This window comes from Pristiophorus japonicus, unplaced genomic scaffold (assembly GCF_044704955.1).
Source record: "Pristiophorus japonicus isolate sPriJap1 unplaced genomic scaffold, sPriJap1.hap1 HAP1_SCAFFOLD_315, whole genome shotgun sequence".
NCBI classification, from domain to species: Eukaryota; Metazoa; Chordata; class Chondrichthyes; family Pristiophoridae; genus Pristiophorus; species Pristiophorus japonicus.
The window spans coordinates 564,775-577,671 of record NW_027252944.1 but is presented as its reverse complement, the minus strand read 5'-3'; positions in this window follow the sequence as shown (position 1 = coordinate 577,671).

The following is a 12,897-nucleotide window of genomic DNA, read 5'->3' as shown; positions in this document are numbered from 1 at the left end:
TTGCCGAAACTTGCTGGTCTTCCAGAGCAAGGAGGTGTCCACGTCTGCGTGTTGCAGACTGGCACAATCCAAGAATCAGGATTACGTGCTGAGGGACACACTTAAAATTGATGTAGTTGCCGCAAAGGCAGGGTGGGGAAGGGCCACAGTTTAAAGCCCTTCTGACACGGTAAACCACGGGGCAGGAATCAGAATAAAACTCCGCTCGGGCCGTATTTGTAACTTCTCTATTGTGTGCATGGAATGCCATGATCTGTAAACACCTATGTAGTGCGATGTACAATGTAAGGTCTGTTTCGTGATGCACGTTGAAAAAATGTTTAATGTTCCGTCACCCATTCCATGTACTGTATAGTGACACGAGTGATGTAATTTTTTGAATGTACTACAAGGTGTCCCGTATTGTACCGAATTGTACTGGAACTGAAAAGCAAGGGAATACATCGACCAGAACTGCCGTCAGCACGCAAATGTCGTGCATGGGATTACTGACCGCAGCTAAATGTACTGAACTGCTTTTGAATGTACTGTACAAATTTTTATCTGAATAAAGTATTTTTTTAAATGAAAAAAAAAATCTCTGCCTAAGACCTTGGACACAGTGAGACAGACCTTGGAGCAAGAGTCTGGTTATTGCCAAACAGCAAAGGAAATATTAATTCTGGAAGAACAATATCCAAAAGAACAGTGACCACGACGTGATTTGGACACGTAATCTTCGGATCTGGAGTCAGACACACTACCGTTGCACCATGAGACCTAAACAGTGAGCAGGAGATGTTCGTCTATATGAAGGTTCTGTAATACAATGGGCTTTAAAATCTCCGCCCATTCCCACCAGGTATCACAAGCAGCGCTCCCCTGACAGGCACCGTATGGTTTCTTCTTAAACGTTTCCTTTGCTTTCACGGGAAACCATCATTAATTAACCCCTCACCATCTTTTGCACAATCAAACAAATGCTAACTCAGGAACAGTTCATACTTCAATCATTTGTCCTGTGCTTTGCATCTTAACTCGAAAACCATATCCCATTTTACTCACTGTGTTATAGCTTTCTGGTTCAAAATCTTCATTGCCGATGACACCACGAATCTGTGGCAACTTTTATCAAATTTAACAGCACCGGTTATTCGTACCATGCACACAAAATACAATCAGTCGTGAAGATAAAATCCCACCATGCGTATTTTCAGATTCAACGCAGTAGCATTTCAAATAAAGTGAAAGAATTTTACACTGAAAAGTATTGCAAGTGTTGCTTGTATTTGGGTCTTTAATTAAACTTTGTGGTGTCTGACTACCATTCATGCCACTGCTGAATAAGAAAGGAGGGTTTGACATTGACCAGACTGCACTGCTCCTGATATTTGTGAGCTCATCCTTTATATTCAGTGGTTTCTCGCCCTTTGATGGGCTGCAGTGTAGCAGATATCACGTTGTCCTCACATTGAGTACTGTTCAGGGGGATGACTCATCAGGGGAGTGCAGCAGCAGCCAAGTTCATGGCACCGTGGCTGGCTCTGCTGCACAGAAGGGCAGGAAAAAGAATGGGACAGCGATAGTGATAGGGAATTCGATTGTAAGGGGAATAGATAGGCGTTTCTGCGGCCGCAACCGAGACTCCAGGATGGTCTGTTGCCTCCCTGGTGCAAGGGTCAAGGATATCTCGGAGCGGGTGCAGGACATTCTGAAAAGGGAGGGAGAACAGCCAGTTGTCGTGGTGCACATTGTTACCAAAGATTTAGGTAAAAAAAGGGATGAGATCCTACGAGATGAATTTAAGGAGCTAGATGCTGAATTAAAAAGTAGGACCTCAAAAGTAGTATATCGGGATTGCTACCAATGCCACGTGCTAGTCAGAGTCGGAATCGCAGGATAGCTCAGATTAATACGTGGCTTGAGCAGTGGTGCAGCAGGGAGGGATTCAAATTCCTGGGGCATTGGAACCGGTTCTGGGGGAGGTGGGACCAGTACAAACCAGACGGTCTGTACCTGTGCAGGTCCGGAACCAAAGTCCTTAGGGGGGAGTGTTTGCTAGTGCTGTTGGGGAGGAGTTAAACTAATATGGCAGGGGGATGGGAACCAATGCAGGGAGAAAGTGGGAAACAAATGGAGACAGATACAAAAGACAGAAAGGAGATGAGTAAAAGTGGAGGGCAGAGAAACCCAAGGCAAAAACCAAAAATAGCCACTGTACATCAAAATTCTAAAGGGTCAAAGTGTAATAAAAAGGCAAGACTGAAAGCTAGATGCCTCAATGCGAGGAGTATTCAGAAAGCAGGAGAGGGCTCTGAGCTAGTTAGAGTGGGCGAGAGCGCAGAGAAACAGGACGCCAAGAAAGAATGCAAAAGGCAGTAGGCAACAGAGCAGAGTAGCACTGGGGTAAGTGTAAACCACAAGGTAATAGGAAGGGACAATATGTATGAATATAAAGGGGCTGCAGGAGGGGTCAAAACTAAAAATCATGGATTAAAACTAGTCTTAAATACTTTACCTAAACGCACGCAGCATTCAAAATAAAGTAAATGATTTGACGGCACAAATCATGACAAATGGGTATGATTTGGTGGCCATTACAGAAACGTGGTTGCAGGGTGGCGAAGACTGGGAATTAAACATACAGGGGTAGCTGACAAATCGGAAAGATAGACAAGAAGGGAAAGGAGGTGGCGTAGCTCTGTTAATAAAGGATGATATCAGGGCAGTTGTGAGAAATGATATTGGCTCTAATGAACAAAATGTTGAATCATTGTGGGTGGAGATGAGAGATAGTAAGAGGAAAAAGTCACTGGTGGGTGTAGTTTATAGGCGCCCAAATAATAACTTGACGGTGGGGTGGGCAATAATCAAGGGAATAATGGAGGCATGTGAAAAAGGAACGGCAGTAATCTTGGGGGATTTTAACCTACATTGGTCAAATCAAATCGCACGGGGTAGCCTGGAGGATGAATTCATAGAATGCATACAGGATTGATTCTGAGAACAATATGTTACAGAACCTACAAGGGAGCAAGCTATCTTAGATCTGGTCCTGCGCAATGAGACAGGAATTAGAAACGATCTCCTCGTAAAATATCTCTCGGAATGAGTGATCACAGTGTGGTTGAATTTGTAATATAGATTGAGAGTGAGGAAGTAGTGTCGCAAACGAGCATACAATGCTTAAACAAAGGGGACTTTGGTGGGATGAGGGCAGTGTTGGCGAAAGTAGACTGGGAAGACAGACTAAACGGTGGCACAATTGAGGTACAGCAGAGGACTTTAAAGGAGCTCTTTCACAGTGCACAACAAAAATATATTCCATGAAAAAGAAGGGCAGTAAGAGAAGGGATAACTTGCCGTGGATAACGAAGGAAATAAAGGAGAGTGTCAAATTAAAAACCAATGCGTATAATGTGGCCAAGGTTCGTGGGAAACTAGAAGATTGGGAAAATTTTAAACGACAGCAAACAATGACTAAGAAAGCAATAAAGAAAGGAAAGATAGATTACGAAATTAAAATTGTGCAAAACATAAAAACAGATCGTAAAAGCTTTTACCGATATATAAAACGGCAAAGAGTGACTAAAGTAAATGTTGGTCCCTCAGAAGATGAGAAGGGGGATTTAATAATGGGAAATGTGGAAATGACTGAGATCTTAAACAATTATTTTGCTTCGGTCTTCACAGTGGAAGACACAAAAACCATGCCAGAAATTGCTGGTCACAGGAATGTGGGAAGGGAGGACCTTGAGACAATCACTATCACTAGGCGGGTAGTGCTGGACAGGCTAATGGGACTCAAGGTAGACAAGTTCCTTGGTCCTGATGAAATGCATCCCAGGGTATTAAAAGAGATGGCGGAAGTTTTTGCAGATGCATTCGTTATAATCTTCCAAACTTCTCTGGACTCTGGGGAGGTACCAGCGGATTGGAAAGCAGCTAATGTAACGCCTCTGTTTAAAAAAGGGGGCAGACAAAATGCAGGTAACAATAGGCCGGTTAGTTCAACATCTGTAGCGGGGAAAATGTTTGAAACTATCATGAAGGAAGAAATAGCGGGACATCTAGATAGGCTTAGTGCAATCAAGCAGACACAGCATGGATTCATGAAGGGGAAATCATGTTTAACTAATTTATTGGAATTCTTTGAGGATATAACGAGCATGGCGGATAGAGGTATACCGATGGATGTGATGTATTTAGATTTCCAAAAGGCATTCGATAAGGTACCACACAAAAGGTTATTTCCGAAGATAGAGGTGTGCGGAGTCAGAGGATATGTATTAGCATGGATCGAGATTTGGCTGGCGAACAGAAAGCAGAGAGTAGGGATAAATGGGTGCTTTCAGGTTGGAAATCGGTGGTTAGTGGTGTGCCACAGGGATTGGTGCTGGGACCACAACTGTTTGCAACATACATAGATGACCTGGAAGAGGGGACAGAGTGTAGTGTAAAATAATTTGCAGATGACACAAAGATTAGTGGGAAAGCGGGTTGTGTAGAGGACACAGAGAGGCTGCAAAGAGTTTTGTATAGGTTAAGCGAATGGGCTAAGGTTTGGCAGATGAAATACATTGTCGGAAAGTGTGAGGTCATCCACCTTGGGAAAAAGACAGTAAAAGGGAATATTATTTGAATAGGGAGAAATTACAACATGCTGCAGTGAAGAGGGACCTGGGGGTCCTTTTGCATGAAACTCTTTTGAGTTCCTTTTGCATGAATCCCCAAAAGTTAGTTTGCAGGTGCAGCAGGTAATCAGGAAGGTGAATGGAATGTTCGCCTTCATTGCGAGAGGGATGGAGTACAACAGCAGGTAGGTCCTGCTGCAACTTTATAGGGTATTGGTGAGGCCGCACCTGGAGTACTACGTGCAGTTTTGGTCACCTTACTTAAGGAAGGATATATTGGCTTTGGAGGGGATACAGAGACGATTCACTCGGATGATTCCGCAGATGAGGGGGTTACCTTATTATGATAGATTGTGGAGACTGGGCCTTTACTCGGTGGAGTTTAGAAGGATGAGGGGTGATCTTAGAGAAACATTTAAAATAATGAAACGGATAGACAAGATCGAGACAGAGATGTTGTTTCCACTGGTAGGGGAGACTAGAACTAGGGGGCACAGCCTCAAAACACGGGGGAGCCAATTTAGAACCGAGTTGAGAAGCAATTTCTTCTCCCAGAGGTTTGTGAATCTGTGGAATTATCTGCCCAAGGAAGCAGTTGAGGCGAGATCATTGAATGTATTCAAGTCACAGATAGATAGATGTTAAACAACTAAGGGAATTAAGGGTTACGGGGAGCGGGTGGGTAAGTGGAGCTGAGTGCACGGCCAGATCAGCCATGATCTTGTTGAATGGTGGAGCAGGCTCAAGGGGGTAGATGGTCTACTCCTGTTCCTAATTCTTAAGTATCTTATGTTTCTTATGGAGTAGGCTTCTACTACAACCAAAAACATTTTTGAAAGGACCTGCGTAGTCCTCATGGATGCGTGCCCAAGGCTCGGTGGGCCAGGACTAGGGGCTAAGGGGTGCTTCCCTGGGCGCATTACCCAGCTGGGCAAACGTGTTGTACCTGCGAACACAAAGTTCCAGATCTGCGTCTTTCCCTGGACACCAAATGTGTGACTTGGCAATTGCCTTCCTCATGACAATGCCCGGGTGCTCATTGTGGAGTTCTCTGATGAACACCTCTCTGCCCATCTGGTTTCTACGCGGTTTCCCCACAGTAGGCAATCGGCCTATATCGAGAGTTCATCACTGCGCCTTTGAAATAGTTTAACTTCCTCTCGATATGCCCTGTACGTGGCTGCCCAGTCCCCATTCAGGACACATTTCTTGACTGGAGACAATAGCGGGTCTCTATTTCTCCAGACTTTAATCTGACGGGCTGTCACGGGTGAGCCTTCACTTCCGAAAGCTTCAACAGCCATGACCATCTCAGCACCATGCTCGGTAGCCCCCTCAGTGGTGGCTAGTGGGAGCCTGCTGAATGCATCGACGCAGTTTTCGGTGCCCGGTCTGTGCCGAATTGTGTAGTCATAGGCGGCTAACGTGAGTGCCCACCTCTGTATGCGGGCCGATGCATTTGCATTTATGGCCTTGTTGTCGGCCAAAAGGGACGTTAGGGGTTTGTGATCTGGCTCCAGCTCAAATTTCCTGCCAAACAGGTATTGGTGCATTTTCTTTACTGCATATACACATGCGAGCGCCTTCTTTTCTACCATCCCGTAGCCCCTTTCTGCCTGGGACAGACTTCTGGAGGCCTAAGCTACCGGCTGTAACTGACACTTGGCAGTGAAATGCTGCAACACACACCCGACTCCATAGGACGACGCATCGTTAGACAAGTTTCTTACATAGGTCATATAGCGTTAACAGAGTGTTGGAACATAACAAATTGCGAGCTCTATTAAAATTCCTTTCCTGGCTGTCCCCCCAGACACATTCGCGACCTTTGCGTAGGAGCACGTGTAGCGGCTCTAGCAGCTTGCTCAATTTGGGAAGAAAGTTACCAAAATAGTTCAGGAGCCACAGGAGCGAATGCAGCTCCGTCGTGTTACGGGGTCTGGGTGCTCTCTGGATCGCTTCCGTTTTGGAGGCAGTAGGGCTGATCCCGTCTGCTGCTACCTTCCTTCACAGGAATTCTACCTCTGGAGCTATGAAGACGCATTTTGCCTTTTTTCGTCGCAGCCCTCTCCGGTCCAGTCTGCGTAGCACCTCCTCCAGGTTGTAGAGGTGTTCTTCAGTATCGTAACCCGTAATGAGGATGTCGTCCTGAAAAATAACCGTCCCTGGAATCGACTTGAGGAGGCTTTTCATATTTCATTGGAAGATCGCGGCAACCGAGCGAATCCCGAACGGACATCTGTTGTACTCAAACTACCCCTTGTGTGTCGTGATGGTGGTCAGCATCTTCGACTCATTCGCCAGCTCCTGGGTCATGTAAGCTGAAGTCAGGTCTAATTTTGAAAAAAGTTTGCCACCGGATAGCGTCGCAAATAGATCCTCCGCTCTCAGTAGCGGGGACTGGTCTTGGAGTGACACCCGATTGATGGTTGCCTTGTAATCACCACATATCCTGACCGACCCATCCGTCTTGAGCAGCGGCACAATCGGGCTCGCTCAGTCACTGAATTCAACTGGCGCGATGATGCCTTCCCTTAGCAGGCGGTCCAATTCGCCTTCTATCTTTTCCCGCATCACAGACGGCTCCGCCCTGGCACTGTAGTATACTGGCCTGGCGTCCGGGTTTATGTGAATCACTACCTTGGCCCCCATGAAAGTGCCAATGCCGGGTTGAAATAATGAGTCAAATTTGTCGAGGATCTGTGAGCATGATACTCGCTCCACAGAGGAAATTGCATTGAGATCGCCCCATTTCCCGTTCATGACAGCAAGCCAACTTTGTGGGTCACGACTACCGTGGCGCTGCCTCGCACCTGAATGATCTCCTTTGTGTACATTCGTAGCTGTGCGTCAATCGGCAATAATTTTGGTTCCTGGCCTTGGACGCCCACAACTTTTCGAACTATTTGATACCCATCAGGGATTGGCTGGCCCACGTGTGTAGCTCCACTGATACTGGGATGCCATTGAGGAGCACTTTCATCATTATCGGTGGCGTCCTGGTTTATGAACTGTACACGTGCTCCACATGAACTCACTGAACTTCACCTTCAAGCGATTTCCCCCAGTGTCCATTTCTGCAATTTCTGCAGGTATTTTGCTCATCTCTGCAAACTCCGGCTGAGTGTGTGCCTCCACGCCTCCAACATGAGCTGCTGTTGGAAACAAAAGGTCTCTTGCCAGTCGATCGTCACTGACTGACCCGGGATTGTCCTTGAGTGCACCATTAACAGGTGTTGATGGCCCTATCACTGGCCGCATTGTCCCTTGCAATGACGTGATTGACGTTCATAGAAAATAGGTGCAGGAGTAGGCCATTCAGCCCTTCTAGCCTGCACCGCCATTCAATGAGTTCATGGCTGAACATGAAACTTCAGTACCCCCTTCCTGCTTTCTCGCCATAACCCTTGATCCCCCGAGTAGTAAGGACTTCATCTAACTCCCTTTTGAATATATTTAGTGAATTGGCCTCAACTACTTTCTGTGGTAGAGAATTCCACAGGTTCACCACTCTCTGGGTGAAGAAGTTTCTCCTCATCTCGGTCCTAAATGGCTTACCCCTTATCCTCAGACTGTGACCCCTGGTTCTGGACTTCCCCAACATTGGGAACATTCTTTCTGCATCTAACCTGTCTAAACCCGTCAGAATTTTAAACGTTTCTATGAGATCCCCTCTCATTCTTCTGAATTCCAGTGAATACAAGCCCAGTTGATCCAATCTTTCTTGATAGGTCAGTCCCGCCATCCCGGGAATCAGTCTGGTGAACCTTCGCTGCACTCCCTCAATAGCAAGAATGTCCTTCCTCAAGTTAGGAGACCAAAACTGTACACAATACTCCAGGTGTGGCCTCACCAAGGCCCTGTACAACTGTAGCAACACCTCCCTGCCCCTGTATTCAAAACCCCTCGCTATGAAGGCCAACATGCCATTTGCTTTCTTAACCGCCTGCTGTACCTGCATGCCAACCTTCAATGACTGATGTACCATGACACCCAGGTCTCGTTGCACCTTCCCTTTTCCTAATCTGTCACCATTCAGATAATAGTCTGTCTCTCTGTTTTTACCACCAAAGTGGATAACCTCACATTTATCCACATTATACTTCATCTGCCATGCATTTGCCCACTCACCTAACCTATCCAAGTCACTCTGCAGCCTAATAGCATCCTCCTCGCAGCTCACACTGCCACCCAACTTAGTATCATCTGCAAATTTGGAGATACTGCATTTAATCCCCTCGTCTAAATCATTAATGTACAATGTAAACAGCTGGGGCCCCAGCACAGAACCTTGCGGCACTCCACTAGTCACTGCCTGCCATTCTGAAAAGTACCCGTTTACTCCTACTCTTTGCTTCCTGTCTGACAACCAGTTCTCAATCCACATCAGCACACTACCCCCAATCCCATGTGCTTTAACTTTGCACATTAATCTCTTGTGTGGGACCTTGTCGAAAGCCTTCTGAAAGTCCAAATATACCACATCAACTGGTTCTCCTTTGTCCACTTTACTGGAAACATCCTCAAAAAATTCCAGAAGATTTGTCAAGCATGATTTCCCTTTCACAAATCCATGCTGACTTGGACCTATCATGTCACCATTTTCCAGATGCACTGCTATGACATCCTTAATAATTGATTCCATCATTTTACCCACTACTGAGGTCAGGCTGACCGGTCTATAATTCCCTGTTTTCTCTCTCCCTCCTTTTTTAAAAAGTGGGGTTACATTGGCTACCCTCCACTCCATAGGAACTGATCCAGAGTCAATGGAATGTTGGAAAATGACTGTCAATGCATCCGCTATTTCCAAGGCCACCTCCTTAAGTACTCTAGGATGCAATCCATCAGGCCCTGGGGATTTATCGGCCTTTAATCCCATCAATTTCCCCAAAACAATTTCCCGACTAATAAAGATTTCCCTCAGTTCCCCCTCCTTACTAGACCCTCTGACCCCTTTTATATCCGGAAGGTTGTTTGTATCCTCCTTAGTGAATACCGAACCAAAGTACTTGTTCAATTGGTCCGCCATTTCTTTGTTCCCCGTTATGACTTCCCCTGATTCTGACTGCAGTGGACCTACGTTTGTCTTCACCAACCTTTTTCTCTTTACATACCTATAGAAACTTTTGCAATCCGCCTTAATGTTCCCTGCAAGCTTCTTCTCGTACTCCATTTTCCCTGTCCTAATCAAACCCTTTGTCCTCCTCTGCTGAGTTCTAAATTTCTCCCAGTCCCCAGGTTCACTGCTATTTCTGGCCAATTTGTATGCCACTTCCTTGGCTTTAATACTATCCCTGATTTCCCTAGATAGCCACGGTTGAGCCACCTTCCCCTTTTTATTTTTACGCCAGACAGGAATGTACAATTGTTGTACTTCATCCATGCGGTCTCTAAATGTCTGCCATTGCCCATCCACAGTCAACCCCCTAAGTATCATTCGCCAATCTATCCTAGCCAATTCACGCCTCATACCTTCAAAGTTACCCTTCTTTAAGTTCTGGACCATGGTCTCTGAAATTACTGTTTCATTCTCCATCCTAATGCAGAATTCCACCATATTATGGTCACTCTTCCCCAAGGGGCCTCGCACAATGAGATTGCTAATTAATCCTCTCTCATTACACAACACCCAGTCTAAGATGGCCTCCCCCCTAGTTGGTTCCTCAACATATTGGTCTAGAAAACAATCCCTTATGCACTCCAGGAAATCCTCCTCCACCGTATTGCTTCCAGTTTGGCTAGCCCAATCTATGTGCATATTAAAGTCACCCATTATAACTGCTACACCTTTATTGCATGCACCCCTAATTTCCTGTTTGATGCCCTCCCCAACATCCCTATTACTGTTTGGAGGTCTGTACACAACTCCTACTAACGTTTTTTGCCCTTTGGTGTTCTGCAGCTCTACCCATATAGATTCCACATCATCCAAGCTAATGTCTTTCCTAACTATTGCATTAATCTCCTCTTTAACCAGCAATGCTACCCCACCTCCTTTTCCTTTTATTCTATCCTTCCTGAATGTTGAATACCCCTGAATGTTGAGTTCCCAGCCCTGATCATCCTGGAGCCACGTCTCCGTAATCCCAATCACATCATATTTGTTAACATCTATTTGCACAATTAATTCATCCACCTTATTGCGGATACTCCTTGCATTCAGACACAAAGCCTTCAGGCTTGTTTTATTAACACCCTTTGTCCTTTTAGAATTTTGCTGTACAGTGGCGCTTTTTGTTTTTTGCCTTGGGTTTCTCTGCCCTCCACCTTTCCTCATCTCCTTTCTGTCTTTTGCTTTTGTCTCCTTTTTGTTTCCCTCTGTCTCCCTGCATTGGTTCCCATCCCCCTGCCATATTAGTTTAAATCCTCCCCAACAGCACTAGCCATTGTCTCTGTCGAACTCCCGCTCTGGGTTCGGCTACATATTGGGGCATGCCTGACTCCCCTTGGCTGCCTGGAGAACTGTGTGATGCTTTAACAATGTTGAATCTCTGTCCCAACCATTGCTTAACACAGTACCTCTCGTCTGTTCTGCTAGTGGCCATGCTCGCGTGGTTTAAATCCAAGTTTCTCGTCGCCATTAATACGTCCTTACTATATGGTGTAAATGCACACGAGGCCCATGCTTCAGAGAATGTCAGTCTATGACCTGTCCTTTATTCCTGAGCACTCAAGTGATGGAAGTGGGTGGAGCTTCCCCTTTTATACCTGAAGGTCCAGGTTAGGAGTGTCTCCCACAAGTTCACCACCTAGTGGTCATTGTTCTCACAGTGTACAACATCGGTCAGATTATACATGGGTTACAATGCTGGTTGAATACATGACAGTCCCGGCCTCACTCACTCTGGAGCTGGGGACGAGCGATTAGTCGATGGGTTGTTTGCGGCTTCGATCTGCTGTTGTGAAGCGAGGCGGAGATGCAGGATCCTTTATTAATCTCTCCCAACTCAACTGAATGCAGCCGGAACGTGCAGCTTTGAGAGGGGCTTTCTACACCGTCAGGGCTGTAAACGGGAGGGAGTGAGAGACACTGTGTAGAGTTTGAGTGTGTACAGAACTGTACAGAGAAACCAGCCAATTTAACAGGGCTGTGAGACACTGCATTTTGTAAATAGTATAGTATTAAGCAGTCCCTCGTATCGAGGATGACTTGTTTCCAGACTAAAAAGGGATAAGTTTACAGGTGTTTCGATGAGGGACCTGACAATCTAGGTCCAGAGCTACATGCTGAAGGGGGGAAGATGCCTGTGGGTGGATTGTTTTAACGTGGGGTAACCGTTGCATACCAACCACCACACGAGCTTGACAGAGCTACGTCTTGGTCCAGTGGCAAGGATTACACAAGACGACCAGAGACCAAGCTCTGCTGCATGGACGTAGTGTGTACAAATGCGCCGACTATCCATAGATCGCAGTGTGGGCTGGCCCGTGCTGATCCTGGGCTCTCGCCTCTCCTGAGCCCCGATCACGACGCTCCTGGGCCCTGATCTCTCACCGCTCCTCCGCCCAGATCAAAAATGGAGCAGTCAGAAACAGAAAATCAAACAGTCTCTCTTATCATGGAGACATTAAATATCAACACTGTTATTTGAAATATCAAAAAATTAAACTCCAGCCTAGTTGAAGGGTTATTAACATCAGCAGAAACAAACACCAACTTTGTTAATATTGAACCATTAATGTCAATTATTCCATTTTTTCTAATATTTAATTGAACAATGTTCAAAATATTTCTACCCGGTTACGAACGGGGGACTTTTCGCGTGTTCGGCGAACGTGATAACCACTACACTACAAAAACACTGCGATTGACACAATGCTAGGAACATAACCAGAGCTTTATCCTACACAGCTGGCCGATACTTCAGGAGCTGGTTTTAAGAGAATAGAATTAAGGTGCTATATTTCGGAAGGCTGTGAGTGTGGCAGGAATTGATCTCGTGTTTCCCAGGTTTTAAACATAGGAACAGGAGCTGGCCATTTAGCAGCGTGTGGTTAGGATCTGGAATGCACGGCTTGAAAGGGCGGTGGAGACAGACTCAATCTTATCTTTCAGATGGGAATTGGATAAGTGTCTGAAGGAAAAACAATTGCAGGGCTATGAGGAAAGGGCGGGGGAGTGGGACTCGCTGAGAGTCGGTACGGTCTCGACGGGCCGAATGGCCTTCCGTGCTGTAACCATTCCATGATTCGATAAGTTAGTGGCACATTTCATCGTGTGGGTGCAAGCAGAACATTGCAAATGGAAATGGATTGAGTCGGCAAAACTAGAGGCATCTGA